The 12,793-nt window shown below is 37.0% G+C and overlaps 1 protein-coding gene across 23 annotated transcripts in view; it reads left to right on the forward strand.

The window, feature by feature from the left end:
* LOC121065899 (poly(rC)-binding protein 3-like) overlaps window positions 1-12,793 on the forward strand; it is a 514,190-nt gene that overhangs the window by 186,705 nt on the left and 314,692 nt on the right. For 7 of the 23 annotated variants that reach the window (XM_040549036.1, XM_040549040.1, XM_040549034.1 and 4 more), the window contains one exon: window positions 8,701-8,757. The exons of 15 other annotated variants lie outside the window; for them this stretch is intronic. The gene's annotated coding sequence lies outside the window, so the exon portion shown is untranslated. Of the gene's footprint in view, window positions 1-3,049; window positions 3,068-8,700; window positions 8,758-12,793 lie in introns of those variants that run through there. One more of the 23 variants, XM_040549043.1, reaches the window with a different exon arrangement.

A 12,793-nucleotide genomic window follows, 5' to 3' on the forward strand; every position in this document is an offset into this window, starting at 1 on the left:
AGAGTTCTACTTTCACCACAGTTTCAATCAATGAACATCCATTAAATAACGGGGGAAGAAAAAAGAACTCATTTTTTTCAGTCATACACTCCTGTTTTTTCTGAGAAATAGGGATGTTTGAAGTGTGTTTAAAATCCTTTTATGTAAAAAATAAAAGCAACCTGTTGTGCAAAGTTTTGGTGCAAGACTGTTCAAGGAGAAGTGAAAAATTTACATACACTGATACACATTTTTTCATAAATAGAGAGAGACTGATGAAGTTGTTGAAGTATGAATATTTTACTCCAATGCCTCAGCTTTGTGAAGGAAACTACTCTAATTTATGTGAAATTCATTAAACAGCTGATCACTTTTTCAAGGATTGTTTGAGCTGGAAGTCAAAGTAACCAGCAGCTGTTTTTCAACAGCACTGTTGCTGAGTGTGCAATGACACACAAATGTGTGGAATCTTTCAGTTGTGTTTGTTTGTTTTTCATATTTTATGAAAAATAGTAAATTATGCAAGGCGATTATGGTTCAGACTTCATTATTTATTTTTTTTGCAAAGTCAGGGCTTAAACTGCATATGATGAGGTGTACAGAACATGTATGTTTCCCTGGACATTTCCAAATGGATAAGAAAGTTTTTCTGGGGTAACAGGAAGAGGCAAGCAGAAAACTGCTGCATATCGTAGCAGTGCCTGTGGAAGTTAACAGTTAATCCACAGGCATGTAGTAAGCTGAGATCTGTTTGACCTGCTTAGAATGTCCAGAACATATAGAGTGACAGGATTTCTGTTTCACAGCAAAATTTTTGATATTTAATGTATATTCTTTTTCTACTCCCTTCTTAGCTACTGCCTCTTTATACCTTTTAGTTGTGGGAAGTGGCCTTTATCAATGACTGTGAAAGGAACATTCATTTTTTCCTCTTAAGTTTGTTATACCATACAAGAGTTTATATTAAGATCATAGCTTGAAGAATCTTTATAAGAGATGGCAAATAAGGGTAAGCTGTTTGATAAATAATGGTGAAACGTTTCCTCAAGATCAAAGAATATGATGCAACTATTATTTTAAAATAACTGCATAATTGTAATCACATTTTAATTTTTAATTTAGTATTCATTTCCAAAACAACATCTAAATCTAAGAGAAGTTCAGGTGTGTTGTTTTTCTGCAGTCGTTGACTCTAGTTAAGAGAAAACTGATGTGCAGTATTGAAACTAATTGACTTGGAAAAGTATCTGCTGTGATTTAATTGGAAACTTTGAAAAAATTAATCATAGCTTTAAAACAACTTCTTCCAATTTGGGAAATTGTCCAAGTTGTTAAAATAATAATAATGGTAGATTTCAGAAGATAACTATTTCAGTCATAAAGCACAGAGAGAGGCGTCTGACTGCAAACACCCCTCCAAGCTCAAAAGTTTCAAAGGTGTGTAAATGCTGACAAGGCAGGAGGAGAAACTGGAAGAGTTCAGAGGATGTGAAGCCCTACGCGTAAAGCCCACTCTTAAGGGCCCAACCTCTTGCCATCTAATGGCACTGAAAACCTTAAAAGCATCCTTGCTTCCAATCATCAAGGCAAAATTTAGCATATTGATTTGGAGTACGGCGAAGTTTAGGACTTTAAAAGGGAGTTTGGAACAACTCTGAGCAGTGGCTTTAGAGGCAGCCAAGAGGACAGAGGGGCAAGTTAGCAGGTGGCTGCGTGCCACCCTCTGCTGATGGAGAGACCGATGGGAGCCCTCCTGCCCTGTAACTCTGGTCCCACAGCTTCGCTGGTTAATGGGCCAGGCACTGGGGCTGAGAGGGTTGCGGGCCAAATAGGAAAGGAAAAAATCCTGTCTAGATGGTGTGCTTGAAGCGAAAATAGGGGGCAGGTGGAGGGCTTTACCTCACATTTGAAAACAGGGATTTTATTACTCTAGAGCGTATGCCCAGCAAGTAATATCAAAGTAATGAAATGCCATCACTGCTAAGTCAAAAGAGAGTTTTCTGGATGACTTTGAGGCTAGAATTTCTGTGGCAGGAATTATTCTAAGTATGTGCTGAGTGACGGTATGTTAGATTGCTTAACCGATTAAAAGTTGGATGAGTTTGCAAATGATGAAACAGAAGAAATGTTGCTCCATTCTGATGGAGGTGGGGGAAGAAGACAGGTTTGTGTAGGCGTTTAACAGTGTAATGACGTGTTTGCTAATAAAATCCTTGCTAATTTTAGCACCGTTATGGCAAATGCTGCAGTATCCATATAGCAGTTTTGGAAAGAACAATGCAAAGAACATTACCTGCCAACGCACCCACTGTCATGGGAATTTTGGATAGGCAGTGTATTCAGAAGCAACTGCTAACAAGAAACACCCTAAGAAAACAGTTTTAAAAACAATACGCATCATTTTGAATTAATCTATTTTTTTTTCCTATTTTCTTTTATCTAGCAATACCTTTCTTTTCCCCTTTCTGCTTTGTGGGTTGGCCACTTCCATTATTTTCACATTTATGCTGAGGCTGGTAAGCTGGTTTGATATATTCAACAGTCAAAGTGCAGTTCCGTGTGTGTTTTTGTCAGCTGAGTAAGCAAAATGAAAGGGGCTGACTGTGAAAGTGGAAAGGTGATTTACATCAGTGTCATAGTGCTGTGCAGTAATAAAACAGAGGGATTGTTGGACACACTTTATATTGTACAATTATATAATTATAAACAATATAATTGGAGGCAGTTGAGCTTGAATGCAGCAGGCTGTTATTTAGCAATCATCTCTTTCAAGGCTCATTAAACGCAGATTTATACACAAAATAAAAGCTTTGCTCTATAAAGGCTAAATATGTAGTGGCATTTATTCACCAAAACGCAATACATAGATCTAAAGCTGCCAACACCTGTAATGGATTTAGTCAGTGGTTGTAAATGAATTTGTTCAGTGGGTATGACAATACCGACCCCTTTATTTAAGGCATTATTTCCATGACTTCCTTTGTATGTCTGTTTTGAAAGGCCGAAAGACCCAGCATGCGCAGCTGTGATCATGGATTCTGAAATCTGACAAGCAGGGGCACTACAAATTATCTAAGGGTTTTGAAAGGTAAAGAAAGACTCTTAAAAATCATCAGTATTTTGGATGTATGTCAACCCTTTACAATTTTATACTTCTGAGATTATATATAAGTTTATGGGGGAGAATAGGGGAAAATGAAGTGTTTTGTTGCTGCTACATCAACTCATTTAGTTTTTTTGTTTGTTTTACACATATAATTACCTTACCTGAAGAAAAATAAGCTGCTTATATGTAAAAAGTTAGAGATCAATCTTTTTTATTATTATTTTTTTAATCTTTTCCTGCTTTCTTGTGAGTTAAGAGGAAAAGAAATACAGAAATAAGAACCTCTTAGGGTGTGGAGATTTATGACACATGTACGGTCTAACCCAAAGTTTAAAAAGTTGCCAGCCATTTGGAACTTAAATGTATGTTTAATTGTATATAAGTGTATATTTAGGTGCTTTATAAATTGGCTTTTGTTTTCAAGCATCCAGAGCTCTCACTGACTTGTAAACAGAGCTATGAAACATCAGTATAAATCATCAGTATAAATAACCTGAAAACACTGGTGAAAGTGTGCCCCCATGCTCTGTGAGAGCACAGCTCAGCACTGCCACAGACCTGGCCAAACTCGTGTATTTGTATTTGATCCACATGTGATTCTTTAAATGTTCAATTTTAATGCTCTTCCTGACATGTCATTAGCTCCCGTCTCGCTTTGTAATTCTTTGCAGTATGTCTAATCTCATTCCTTCTTTATGTGATTTGTGGGTGCCTGATAGATGCAAGACTCCTATGAGTTTCAGGAAGCCTCTGATTAAATGAGTGGTTTGTCAGGGCACAACTGCTGCCAGCCTTTTAAGAAGCTATTGCATTTTTAATTGTTAGCTTTCACTTTGCTACATCAGAAATCTGTGTGCATAATCGTTGCAGCCTATTTGAGTTTACCTATGATACTGGAAAATCTTAATTAATTATGGTAGTTAAAAGTTTTGAACTCATGTAAATAATTGTGGCGTTGATACTTTCAGCAATTGTATCTTAGCTTTAGCCTTTCATAATTGAGATGCAAAGCTGCTTTCCTTCCCCCACTTCTGCCTTGTTTACGTATTTATCCAAATGTGTTAACTTGTGATGTTTCTCAGAGTCATGCTAGTGTTTTAACAAGGTCCAGCTCCTTGTAACACCATTCTAAAACACTGCAGTCTTTTCAGAGTTTAGAGATAAAGCATTCCCAAATGCATACTATGAAATCCAAATGTTGCTTGGTAAAACTACTTTTGTTTGTTTTTATTTAAAAAAATATATATATATATATATATATATATATATATATATATATTCTCAGTAACTTAGGGACAGATCCTCTATTTTTTTTCATTGGCTCCACTGTAAAATGGTCTTAAAACCTTATTGCAATGGTTTGGTCAAGGTGTTTTTCTGTCTTTTTTCCTTTGTGCAAACTAAATTCTTACACACCATACAAAACAATGGAGTCCACGTGCTTATTAAGTTAAAGGATTTCAGGTTTAAATCTTCAGTGGTGAACAATTGTTATCTGATAAGTTTTTTGTTGTTTTGGTTTCATTTGCTTTTTGGTGGGGAGGAACTCAAAAAGGTAATTTGGTTTTGAAATTTTATTTCCTTGTGGATATATATTTATATTTTGAAACTGGAAGCTCATTGGTGTGTTCTCCAGAATGAAGCTAAACAATCCAAACTAGCTAACCTCTTGGGCTTGGGCATTAGGTTTGGTGTTTGTTTTTTCTTGTTCTGTTCTGTTTTTGTTTTTCAGAAAACCACAGATATAATGAGACTTAGGTGAAAACAGGCTTGGAAAAGCTTGTATTGTTCAAGTTTGTTCTGTAACTTCTGAGCAGAGAATTTCAGTCCCAAACCTTTCAAATTTTCAATTATATTAAATTTCATTGTAAAAGAAAATACTATGTTATTTTCATCAACACTGTCAGGTTTTATTATTATTTCCATCTAAATTTCTTTCCTTTTAAATGAATTACCAATAGTCTCCTGCTCTACTGGATAAAAGAAGTCATCCTTATCTAGTGCTTTACTTATTTAGTGCTTCATGGTTAGGAAACAGGACAAAGTGGGATTTATCTTGCAGTTGATCACTACAGTAGAGTGTGCAGGCTTGTATGACAGGCGAAAAAGTAAAGTTAGATCCTAAATCAAGAGCTCATCTTTCCACATGTGTTGTGTTGTAGCTCTTTTGTTGTTGTTTTTGAGTGACTATCTCCTGATGCACCGCTGTTATGAAACAGTAATGGCTCTATCGCAGGGTTTGATCATCCTATGGGCTGGAGTAAAAAGAAAGGCAGCCTCATGAGATTTCTCTTAAAACCCATGCTAGCAAAATCTCCCAAAGGAGCCCTTGGAATCCACTGGCTGGGGGATCCACCACAGGGATCCCACATGGTCATTGGCTTGCATGACTCCCAGTGTCTGCCTGTCTGTTCCCTGAGATGGAGGGAGCAGGCTGTTGACCGGGTCATTGGGGTTTGCTCTCCGTATCTCATCACGAGTGTCTCATTTGAACATTTTGCACAGGGGCTATGTGGTGGCTTACCCAGCCTGTGTCCTCTGAGGCAGCATGGTATTTGTTCTGTAACTGTTTCCCCATACTTGAAACTGGAAATTAATGCTTTGTATCAGACATCATGCAGTAATAACTTGAAGTTGAGGACCTTTAGTTTAAGGCTGCAAAAAACTACAAATACACTGTAAGCATAAAACTACTTTAAGAGGAAAATGGAATAGCACTGCATGCTGAATTGTCCATATTACTGACCAAACTAATCCTTTTGGAAGCTTTAACTCTTTTAAGAAATTGGATGCTGGTTTGTGCAGCTTGCACGTTTTTCTGTTTGTATTCGTATCAGCTTTCAGGAGGTTTCTCTTAAGGTCTAGTCCAAAGATAAAATGTCCCCTATTGTACACAGATGTACTGCAGACAAACAGAGCACCAAGCACATCTAATAGAATTCATTCAGGGAACTTTCCCCTCATTAGTATGGCATAATGGCATGCTGTGCACTGAAAGGTGGTGGTCTTTGGAAAGGAAGAGGGAAAAGAAGATTGAGTCATGAACTCCATCTTGATCTAAAAATGAAATGATATTTCAGCTCTTTATATGATGAAAGCATAAGTTTTTAAATTAAAAGACAAAAAAATATAGTGGATTAAACTTAGTGTTTGATTTTTATTTATTATCTATAATGATATCTATGGCCATATATGTCAACGACTGAATAGGATATATTTCTGTTATGGTCAGATTGATTCATATAAGCCTTCCTCTAATCAAAAATGTAAATAAAGGTAAAGGCACTATAGATGAAAAAAGTGGTGTGAGTAACACTCCTAAAGATATTAAATGTCCTAAAGCATTAAGATTTTTCCTTCAGCCTTTAGCAAATACTTCTTATATGTGAAGCCGATGTGCCAGTGTGCTCATACTGCCACTCAACTTTTAAAACGTTTTGAGATCCTCACAGGAGGAGGCTGTGGAAGCCCATCTGAGATGAGGCTGTTACTAGGGGGTACACTGCTCAGACCTCCTCACTCCCAGGAGTACCCACCGATGTCCGCACCACTTGTACACCTTCAGGGAAAAGCAGGGATAGATCCCCCTGAGAACAGCAGGGGAGCAAAGGAGCTGGTTTCATTTCCTTTATCTCCATAATTAAAAAAGAGTTTGACTCCTTCCAAGGACCTAATGCAAACATTACTTCAAAGTTATTCAAGAGACAGGACTAAGTTAATGGAAAACAAAGTGATATATAGCTCACATATAGGGGGAAAACAGCTTTGGACTGTTTGTTTTAAAACAGTGGATGAATTTAAGCTGAGCTGCAGAGCATTGTCCAGCTCATCTATTTTAATGATTGAAATGTTCCCTAGGAAAATCATTTTAATAGCAAGCAATTGGTGCAAATCAGCAGAAAGAACTAACAATCTTCTCATACAAAGGTGTAAGTGTTCAGCAAAGCAATTTTCTTACAGGCAGTATTAGAAATTTGATGGTCTCTAATTGATCCGTTATAAATTTTCTCCTTCCCCAATTGCTTATTCAGTTCTGCATCTTTTTCCTCTTTCTGCCTTGCAAGTGTGCTGTGCCGGCATTATTTCTGAGGAAATTTCCTGATGCATTATAAAACCAGGTTGTTGTTTTTCCATTGTGGCATATAATGCAATGTTAGTTTTTACTTTCTTGTTTGCACTTGGCTATGAGTCAACCCTGCTCCTCTGAAAACAAACAAACAAAACCACAAATATTCCCCTCTCTCAACTCTCCCAAATACCTGCTTTTTTCCCCCTCTTTTCTAAAATATTTACATTTTTAATTTTTACCTAAAGAAAAAAAAAAGTATGCAGGGTATCTTTTGCTCTTCAGGCTCTGCTATAACTTCCTATCAAGTTAATCGAAGCTTTTCCACTCACTTGAGTGGAAATGGGATTGTGCTTTTGCTTACTGACCTCGTTCTGATGTAGTGGAGTTCCCTACAACCATATGACCAAGGGAAAAATAGGAAGGCCAGTGTTAATAAAAAATTGAGTGAAAAATCAATGGCTGGTGTCATAGGTTAAACTTTCTTGACTTGTGTTTCTTTTCTCAGCTTACCCTGAAACCAGATCTTTTGCACTACTTAAGTGGAGTCAGTGAAACAATTTAAGTCAGTAAAGGTGGATTCATGTTTTGTGCTTCACTTCAGAGGCGATTAACATAGTACGTTACAACTCTGTACACCAAAAGATGTAGACTGCGTATTGTATCATTGCATAAATTTCATGTTATATTGCTTTCATGCTAGTTGAAAATTAGCGTGAGTTGAAACTTGACACACTTTCTTTTTGAGAACAATCTTAACGTTGACAATACGTTTTACATACATTAATGAAGGTTGGAGACTGCTAATGTTTGCTTGTTTCTAGAGAACACTGGCTGCTAGAGAGTCTCATTTGCCTTGTTTTATAGAAATTTCAGCAAAACTTATCTAAATCCCAGTTAGACTGTATGAATATCAGAAATCTATGTGATGGTTATGATTTTCAGAGGGCTGATTTTCTAAAAAAAAAAAAAAAAAAACCACAAAAAAAACACACACATAATGGCATTTCTCTCATCTCCCTGACAGTCCTTATTAATTCTTTCCATACCCCCTCTTTTCCATTCCCTTCTTTTGAATTTTCACTGTGAGAGACTCTTTTAGAAAGGAGCAAAAAAACTGTAGAAGTAAAGGAAGAGGGAAGGAACATTTTGGTTTCTGGGCTTTGCAGGTTTGTTCAAAGGGCACTATTGGCACTGTAAGAATTTGTGTGTACAATTTTATTTTTTTTTAATCAGTAAACTTTGGGGGGGTTGTAATTTTCTCTGAGACACTTCTTGGAACCAAAATGCCATCATCCTAATGATACAAATCTCAGTGAATATTCTCTATGAAGATTAAAACAATATAGACTGCTGATTGGGAAATGTAAGATATCTGTTAGTATTTGAATTGTAATGGAAAGCAAAAAGGAAGTTTTGGCACGCTAAGTTCTCTGTGGTGACAAAAGGCTTTTTCTTCTTCCCCACAAAAATATATGGCTGGCTAGCCTGTTGTAGAGGAGGACAAGTTTTTATCATTGGTGAAAATGGATCGCTTCATATCCAACAGGTCACGATTTCTTCGGATTGAGGTGGAATTTTGGCTCATGGAGATCTGATGTGATAGGTAACTTATTTTGGCATGTTTTATTATATTAAGTGCAAAGTAGATGTATTATCCTACTTATTTTGCATCTGTGCTGGTGGAGGAGGAATGAAAATCTGACTTCTTTTGCTCTCTCCCAAATGACGCTTCAAAACCAGGGTTTATATTATTATTAATGAGCTTTTATTTCAGAAGCGATATGTGTCAGGAGACAAGTGAACACAAAATGTAGCTTCAATATGCCTGGTTGCTGAGTAAGTTGGTAAGATATTTTAGTGTGAAAAAGGATCTTTGGTCTTATCTGGAGACAGCTCAGAAAATCCATTATAACTGGTACATAGAGCACATGCTCACAGAAAGATAACTAAGTGTTTGGATGTAGTAATAGTGATGCTAAATTACTTAGTGGCACTCTTTCTCTTCTCTGTTCTCTTCATCTATTTAATCATATGAGCAGTGTTGTAAGGAAGGTATCCAAGCATGTAGCTACCTCATAAATGACAGACTAAAGTAAGGGTAGAGTTTTTTATTGTGCTGTTCATTGAACTTTATTGTCTATGGCAGTTGTTTAACACTTAGGGTATAAAGCTACAGGCCAGTTTGGTCTTACAGTCATGAATCAGTGCCATGACCAAGCAGAGGTCTCATTTAGGCTGGAGTATGTGAGGCTGCTCCAGCTCCAGAGAGAGTAGAGTAAAATTTGAAAGGATGTTGGCCTCATCTTGTTTGAGGAAATGATTAGTGGATAGGTTGTGGCAGTCAGAAGCAGTTCTGCACTTCTTGTCTCACGCAGGCAGATGCGTGTAGACAAGTGTATTTAACTGGATGGAGTTGATCTGACAAACAAAGTTGAACTAAAGCTTGCAGTAGAAATTTCTGGGAAATCTGCAAAAATATGGAAATGACAAATGGCTGTTAGTTTGTCACCTCTGAAATCCAGTTTGGGATACTGCCTAATGATGTAATTTTTCAGGTTGCAGAGGAACTTTTTTTTCGAAGCAATCTAGACAAAATATATATTCTTGGTAGGATATTTTTAATTCTATTTACAATACAAGTTGTTGTCTGTTTTTGTTTGGTTTTGTTTTTTTGTTTTTTATGGTTAGGATTTAAAAATGAAAGTACAGAAAAGTGTCAATGCTTTCTCTACTAGTATAAATATGATGATAAATTTCTAGAACTTGTTGATACTTCAGAGCATTCACTTTATTAAACTATGTAGGAGAGAGTTAGCTCCATTCAGACCATTTTACTTCAATTGCTTCTCTGCAAGATACCAAATACATTGTAGTTGTTTTTTTTTTGTTTGGTTGGTTTTGTTTTGTTTTGTTTTGTTTTAAGCTGCATCTTTCAGACAGTTTGGTACAGACCATCAAAGGCAAACTGCCAGCACTGGTCCAACATTGGGACGATGAACAAATGTCAGTAAATTTAACAATAGGGAATGTAAAATATATAATAGTATACTTAGCACCAGAACAGCTTGCTATCCATTCCAGCCAGCACATAGCTTGAGTAGTTTCTAAAATGTTTGTATGTTTTGATTTCTAGTTCAGAAACTCATCCCTTCCTAGCCAAAATAAACCTTTTGCTATATAAAATATAGCTCTGTATGTGTGTAATACACCTTGCAATAAATTATAGAGCCAGGCACTTAATGTGGTCTGACCATGAATTCCTTGACTGAGAGATGCGCTTCTATTGCAGGAGTGGATGAGAGAAATGTGTGTGTTGTGTGAGAGCGATTGGTAACGCTGGGTCAAATGGATATGTTTTTCCATTGCTGTATTGTTTTTTATTATGGATTGCATAAATCAATTCTTACTTTCTTATGGGAAGCAGAGGAAGGAAAGTAGTCCTGCAGAAATATGTGGATCTTTCCTTCCTTGCAGAAACAGGAGGATTCGTCTCAACAGATGACACTCCTAGAGCTCATATTTTCAGAAGAGGTTTTCCTCTTTGTGTCTGTGTAGGTATCTTCTCGTGTCATAAAAGATGTAGGCATTTTATAAATAGATCCTTCCATAAAAGAGGCTAAAATTACATGGTCAATTTTTCCCTCACCGTGTCAGAAGCAAGTATCCGATGCTTTAGAATATAGACTCACAGAATGGCTGAGGTTGGCAGGGACCTCTGGAGGTCACCTGGTCCAACCCTTTCCTCCAGCAGGGACACCCAGAGCAGGCTGTCCAAGACCATGTCCAGGCAGCTTTTGAAAATCTCCAGGGATGGAGACTGCACAACATTTCAGGGCAGCCTGCTTTTGTACAAAGCCTGATTTGGCCCATCAGGTCTGATCCTGAGGAAATGGCACACCAATTATGCAGCAGGCTGAAACTCAAAGAAGGGTGACAGAATAACAGTCTATGACGCACGCAATACTGTCAGCTCATGGAACATAAAAAAATTTTCAAGTACCATTGTTAATGTCCTAAAAAAAATAGATGTCAGCCAGTAGATCTGATGTGTAGAGAGCTCATTATGTGGGGAGAGGGATGGAGAGACTTTCATTGTTACAAGAAGAGCACTTTGTTGAAAAGAGAAGGGAAGCACGGGCAGCTGGTTCAGGGAAGGAAATTCCTGGAAGCTGAAAATACGGAGCTAAGAGTCAGAGGACGAATCCTAAAGTGAGAGTCCAGTGGCAGAGGTTATGGAGAAGGAACTACAGGGAGAAGCTGTTGGGGATGGGAAGGTGAAGAAATATTATTTAAAATGTCCTTAGTTATCCCTGGCTCAGTTCATTGGGTTTCTCTTGTTCCTACTGTTTCATCACCTGTTGTGATGGTAGATCCCCTCCTTGATACATCCTGCATTAATTACTATTTACATGGTTTGTCGAGCAAAAAGATATGAAATCAGAGATGTAGAGGACAGGTTCAGTCAGGTCCTCTAAGGATGGCAAAAGTGAATCTAACTTCCCAGAGGAAATTGTGAACAATTGTTTATGTGTTATAATAATGCCAATAGCTGGTATGTTTAAAAAATGGAGGAACATCTTCCGCATAGAGTTCAAGCATGGGAGAGGTGCTGAATAAGGTAAATTGTACTGTTAACACACGCTATATATAAAAGAAGTCAGAGCCAATCCAAGTTTAAGAATTAGTCATCACATGATGATCTTCATCTACTTTACACGTTTTCATTAAAAAAGAGATTGACATAGAGCATATCCTGCTGAACCCTGACAGTTCTTTTTTATTTATTTATTTTTTAACACAATGTCTTTAACATGCTTAGCATGTGCTAACCAGTATAATTGAACATGTGAAAAGATTTAGAAATAGCCAGGTTTTATTCTTAATGGCACTCTTCTAGTTATTTTTTTTTTCCCACATTGTTTTGCTTTTAAATTGGTTATTAGAACGATTTATTACACTAATAACTCTATTTACAGTTCAGCACATTGCACACTGTTCCTCACAGAGACGAACTGGGAACTGAGGAAAACTCGAATAAAATTTTAGTGGAGGCAGAGCTTCTGAAAATGAGCCTATTTCAGTTCTGCAAGTGTTGTTTCTGGTAGGGGGACACTGTAACATGCAGAGGCTCAGAAAGATATCAGTAAAATTAACAACCTGATATTATATGCACAGCAAATACTAGAGGCTGTTGTATTAATTTTTTATTATTATTATTTTGATTTTTAGTTAACGCTATTCTGCCTGATGCCTCATTATTTTCTTCTTTGGTTTCATGGAAGCCTAGCAGCTTATGTTAATGGCTCTTTCTTTATCCAATGTGTTAAGGTTATGGCTTGATGATGTTAGTTTAGAGAACACTTCCATAAGTTGGTATCTCTTTTACTTTAATATGGACACACTGAAAAATTGGAGATCATGTACTTTCATCAAATATTTACTGGTAATCTAATGCAGTCCTTTGAGACTTATGTGCAAAATTTTCAGTCTGTTAGATTGGATATCTAATCAGAGTTCATGACAACTATAGCTAGTTATGATTTAAAACCCAACAACAACAGCAACAACCAACACCAGTGGAGGCCTGGCCTGTATAAAAGAAGCAAATGCCCTTCTTCAAAAACCCTCCAAAGCTAGAA

Source organism: Cygnus olor, chromosome 2, assembly GCF_009769625.2.
Source record: "Cygnus olor isolate bCygOlo1 chromosome 2, bCygOlo1.pri.v2, whole genome shotgun sequence".
NCBI classification, from domain to species: Eukaryota; Metazoa; Chordata; class Aves; order Anseriformes; family Anatidae; genus Cygnus; species Cygnus olor.